The following is a 5,842-nucleotide window of genomic DNA, read 5'->3' as shown; positions in this document are numbered from 1 at the left end:
CTTACAAATGGAAATGAGACCCAAAATTGCAACAAATGGGGCCAACCCTCCGAGTGCACGTGTTCCCCTTTTGGAGAAAGTACACATGCCTGATTGAATTAACTTTAACCTTTCTGTCCATTGAACAGGCATTGTATAATGTGGGGGGCTTTTAAACCCGTTCTCGTTAAATTTATTTTGAATTGCTGAGAACACTCAATCACAATTTTCGGCAAATAAGCTCCGATAATATTAAACACCTGGTCAGCCCAGGGTCCCCAAGGGATCCAATGCTGCTGTGTTTGACCTCTGACCCTTCTGCAGCAAAGTTCAGCCTTTGTGATCTACTCCAATTGTGGCAGGAAAGCTGTTCTGAGGGAAAACACCTGTTGGTGGGGCTGACCCCAAGCCAGTGCATGGATGAAAGGAGCCAGCTGGGTAAAATGGGAGCAGACCCTAGGGCAGGTGTTTCCTATAGCACCGTTCAGAGAAAATGAAGAGAAAATTGGGCGGGGGGCGGGGAGAAGGATATAGAATAGGGGGTTGAGTTAGGTGCCCTCTAGAAACCTGCGTTGGGTTTTCGTCTTATGTGGAGCTTCTCAAGGATCATGTTTAGGAAACCAAAGAAACATTGGCTTCAAACTTCCAAAGGCTCTAACAGCATACTGGGATGATTACAAACCATGACAGTTTAAGGAGTACAAAAGGCAGCTATTTTACACATGGATGGCCATTTTAGGCAGAATATCAGTGATCTTCCCTCTCCGCCCCCCACCCCTTTTTTTGTGCCTTTGAAAAGGCCAGGGTGCCTGCTTTACAGCTTGAGAAAGTTGAGCCACTGTTCCTGCCCCTCCGCCACCACTTTTGACAGCTTTAAACATGACATAATCTGGTTTGCATCAAAGGTGAGCAACATTGCTCCGAAATCAAACTCTGCGACCGGGAAAGGAAAAGGGGGTAACTGCTTCCTTAATGAAGCTGCTGTTTTAATGCTGCCTTTATTTTTTACGCCGCTGGGTCATAATTGACCTATTCAAATACGGCAGCCCCTGCTCCCATTCAGCATTCGCTACTCAAACATCACATTACTCATTTTTGTCAACGGCGCTGCCCAACGATATGGTAACGAAAGGAAAATATTTAATCTGGCCCTTTATTTATTAAGTGAGTATCGTGAAATAAGATGACAGCGCTGGAAACCCAACCCTGTTTAAATTCTTCCGTTAATTTCTCTGCAGGCCTTTCCCCCCCCTCTCCCCCCGCCCCTTCCTTAAGGTCGCTTTAGGATGCTGGACTGGAATGTCACTCACTGGCACACTCAAGAGCTGTCAACACACCTCCATTCGCTGATGAGAGCGCCTTCAGCTGGCCCCAATAAAACCCTTCCATTTCCTACAGTCTTCAGGCTCTGGAGTTCTCTAATATTAAACAGCCAATTCGGTCCATTTAAAAGGGAGGAGAGAAAGGAAAAGGGAGGGGGCGGCTGTTTCTGAGCAACAGGAATTCAGCTATGACTTGTCAGAATTCATTTCAGCTGTGACCATTTACAGCCTTCAGATCCAAATTGCTTTCCATCATTTTGGCTGAGGCAGGATTTGTATGCCTATCCCAGACGTAAAGGTCAGCGCAGAATGTATTGTGCAAACACTCTCATTAATTCAGCCAGATTCTTGGAGGGGGGAGAGGGGAGAGGGTTATTGGCAAGCACAGCGGCACTAACAATTTGCCTTCATCTTTAGCCCAGCGTTATGGGCCTGATAAAGACCAACATCTGAAACCGATCACTAGAGTGTGTGTGTGTGCTTGCTTCCCACCGCAAGCCATATCAAAATACAGTATAATAATGAGACATTTACTTCTGCTCTTGCATTTAAAAGAGAGAGAGAGAGAGAGAGAGAGAGAGAGAGAGAGAGAGAGAGAGAGAGAGAGAGAGAGAAAAGGCCTCCACCCCAAAAGCTGGAGAACAATTTGCAATCTATTTCCAAGATGACGGAGATAGAAGTGGGAAGAACACAAGTACTTTAAGTAACTTCCTCACTTTTCCCTAGTCATACACTGGGAACAACTGACACCGAATTGCATTCACCCTCCTGGAAGTAAATGCAAGTCATCACTTCACATCAGGCTGTTGCTATGATTTCTGCCAGGGCTGATAACAATGTCCTATTGTTGACGAGCCTCTGTCAGATCCCCTTAGCAGTGAGAATGTCAAAGTGTCAAGTGTTTTTAAGACTGGAAGGTAGGAGACAACCCACACCAATTTCACTCAAGAGCCCAGAGGGTTGAATTCCATCCCCCCCCCAACCCCTCAACCCCCCGCCTTCCCCAAAAGTCCTCACTATACTCAGTGACACAGTGAGATTGGAAGCTGCAGCCACTGGAAAAACAGAGAAGGCATTTTTAAATATTATACTACTGCTGAGGGAGGGGGAAAGCCCAATATCTTTGCTTGTACTTTATAGCAATCCCAGCATAACAATTAAATTAAATCCAGACAGCAGGGCTGAAGTTCTTCAGGCTATTTATAGGTAACTGTTCTTAGGAAACAGCTTTTGGGCTGTCTAGAGCATCCTCACACCACAGCTTGGCTCATGTTCCCCCCTGTACGGTGAAGCATGTTTTCCTCTCTTTTTTATGGTCGTGGAAGGAAGCCTGAGCCAGAAAGCTCCGCAACCTGCTTCTTGACATTCCCATCGGATCTAATGGCACAGTTCTGATTCTGTTCTCGGAGTTTACTGTGGCACTTATCACCACAATGTATTAATGTCTTCCAACTGTGAACACTCCCTTTGGTAGTACTGCAGCCATCTGTTAAGGCAGCATCCATGGTATAGGAAACAACACGACAAATAGGTTATAAGGCATGGATAACATTTACCACGTAAGAACAAGATATCCAAGAAGGCAAATATGTGTAATGCTGGGTTCAGACATATCTGTTCATCCCTTGGATGACCGCAGTAGAAACTCACATATGTGAATCAACCAAGGTAAACCAAGCATCGCAGAAAAGACACACAAAATACTATTAAATGGATATTATTATTATTATTATTATTATTATTATTATTATTATTATTTCATCATGTTTGGAAAAAGCAAGCAATGTGAAAACTGGAGTGCTGTCATCCCTAACCCCTACCCCTTGTAGTAGTCTTTATACCCGCCCCATGGAATGCCCTCCCATCAGATGTCAAGGAAATAAACAACTATCTGACTTTTAGAAGACATCTGAAGGCAGCCCTGTTTAGGGAAGTTTTTAATGTTTGATATTTTATCATGTTTTTAATATTCTGTTGGGAGCCTCCCTGAGTGGCTGGGGAAACCCAGCCAGATTGGCGGGCTATAAATAATAAATTATTATTATTATTATTATTATTATTATTATTATTATTATTATTATTATTACTACTACTACTACTACTACTACTACTATACTTAGGATGCAGGAAGAGTCTGCTTTTGGTGGCACACTCTTTGAGCATTTCAAAGGGTGAAAATAATAATAATGGGTGATACCCACTTAAGCCATATGCAGAATAGACTCAGTGGAATCAATAGGCTTAAGTTACTTAAGAACGTTGATTTCAATGGGTCTACTCAATAATGGGGGGGGTTTAAAACAGTAATTGAATGATTAATGGACACAATAAGAAAATTAATCAATTAACCAATTAACCTAAAAGAGAGCTGGTATGGTGTAGTGGTTAGATTGTGGGACCTAGACTGGAGAAGCTTGTGTTTAAATCCTCACTGGGCCATATATGTAATGGTCATCTCTTGGTCTGACTGGCCTGTTGTCAAAATAGAAAAGGGAGAGGAAATATGCTGCCCTGAGCAACTTGGAAGAAAGGTGAGATAAAAATAGAAAGAAAGCATTTTGTCCAGCTGTGCTGGAGATGCAATGAAGACTCACACACAAGGTCCTTCCCAGTCATACTTAGGGCTAGAGGGACATCTTCCTTGGTTTTCTGCTCCTCCCCTCCTCCTCTTTTCGTTTATTTTGTGCTAACAGCATGAGAAGAAAGGGGCACATCTGTTGTTGTTTTTAACTGTACATTTTTGACAATTTCAGAACATTATGCAGCTTGGGACCAAGACACCTAAAAGATCTTTATGTATGCTACAACAGCAGCAAGAATACTTATCGCAAAGTATTGGAAGACACAAGATCTACCTACTCTGGAAGAGTGGCAGATGAAAGTGATGGACTATATGACACTGGCCGAGATGACAGGCAGAATCCGTGACCAAGGAAAAGAGACGGCGGAAGAAGAATGGAGAAAATTCAAAAGTTATCTTAAGGACTATTATAAACTTGATGAATGTTAGAGTGTTGTGGTTTTTAGGAATAAAGGGATACAGTGACATAAGGCCAGAATACAGAGATGACTAAGATGACAGAGGTTGGAAAGGAACAATTGGGAGTTGCTATAAAACTATGGACATTGGGATGCAGAAAGGGGGGGTATGGGGGAGTCTCAGAAAAGAGGTCTATGAAAAAATGTTATGAAATTATACGTGTTTGTATGTCTTTTTAAGTGTTTGTTTGTTCTTTAAAACTTTGTAAAACCAATAAAAATTTTATTTAAAAAAAGACACCTAAAAGATCATCACACCCCTTATATACCCAACCAATCACTGTTCTGCAGAAAACGGCCTCTTGCAAATACCACTTCACCAGGGGGTCTCTTCCATACTATGTAGCAATCCGACTTTTAGTGTGACAGCAACTATCCATGGTACTCAGCACTTTATATGCGTTATAACACTGTGATGCTAGGATGGCGCTGTGGAGTCCCGTTTTTCGCCAACGGGATTTCCCTGTATGAAGTTTACAACACGTTTTACTGAATCACTTCTTTGATGTGTCTAGATCCAGCCTTGGAACTTCCTTCCAGGACTTCCGGTCGGTGCCAGCGCTTAATGGCGGTCCTACCTCCGAGCTCCGGAGAAGGACTGCTTCGCAAGTTTGGGTCTTACCCGCTACGGCGAGCGGGGGACCCCTAAAATCCCAGGCGCTGAAGCCTGAGAACAAGGAGACTCGGTGGGCACCTTCGCGCCCCCCGGTACCGTGAAAGAGCCTTTTTAAAGGCTACGGATCGACATCGGGAGAGAGCGCGGTGCTGAGAGTCGCTACCCAGCCTGCGAAGTGAAGCCGCGTCGCCATAAGCGGAGAGCGCCGATTCCTTCCTGAAAAGAAAAATTTGGACTGAATTCCCGTGAGTAAGAGCTGGAAAACAATCGGGACCCTTTAAATTTCAGAAATTGGGCTAAAAACGGGGAGATTTAAACAAAGGAAGTCTGCCTCCCCCCGACTGCATGAAAGTGAAAGCAACGGAACTCTAAACTTGCATCCGTTTAGACCTGCTCTTTGATCATATAAACCGGACATTTAGACCCTTGATCTCCCCTCTAGCAAGCAGGGCAGAGGGGAGGTGAATTTGACTAACAACTGCATGATTTATTTGGAGGAAAAAACCTCTGCTATCTCACCTATTTGAAAGTTTGAAATGGTCTGCCTTTTTAGCACACTGATCTGACTTTTCCCTGTGAAGTGACACTTCGATACAAAGTTTCCACAGTGCCTGACTTTTGTATATTATAAGAAGAAACAGTATAAACAGTATACTGGGCAACTGTGGCAATTTGAAGTTATAAGACTTTAGCAACATTGACTTTGACTGTGTTAATCTCCTTTCTTTTTACATCTTGGACTGCCTCCTTTGTTCTTGTATTTGGAAACTTCCTTCTATGGCCATTTTGATTTGCTCCCTCTAGAGGATAAAGTAAAGTCCGGCACGGCCTAAGACAGTGGAATTTTCCAAGGGAGAATAAATCCCGTGGGAATTGACCTTGACAT

General features: G+C 43.4%; 1 long non-coding RNA gene across 1 annotated transcript; it reads left to right on the top strand.

The window, feature by feature from the left end:
* Positions 1–340: 340 nt before the first annotated feature.
* Positions 341–1,376, top strand: LOC308588647. Its single transcript, XR_014008859.1, has 2 exons — positions 341–417; positions 1,218–1,376. It is a non-coding gene; the product is annotated as an uncharacterized lncRNA (long non-coding RNA).
* Positions 1,377–5,842: the final 4,466 nt, after the last annotated feature.

This window comes from Podarcis bocagei (assembly GCF_964188305.1).
Source record: "Podarcis bocagei genome assembly, chromosome: 6".
NCBI classification, from domain to species: domain Eukaryota; kingdom Metazoa; phylum Chordata; class Lepidosauria; order Squamata; family Lacertidae; genus Podarcis; species Podarcis bocagei.
This window is presented reverse-complemented; position numbering and strand designations above follow the sequence as displayed.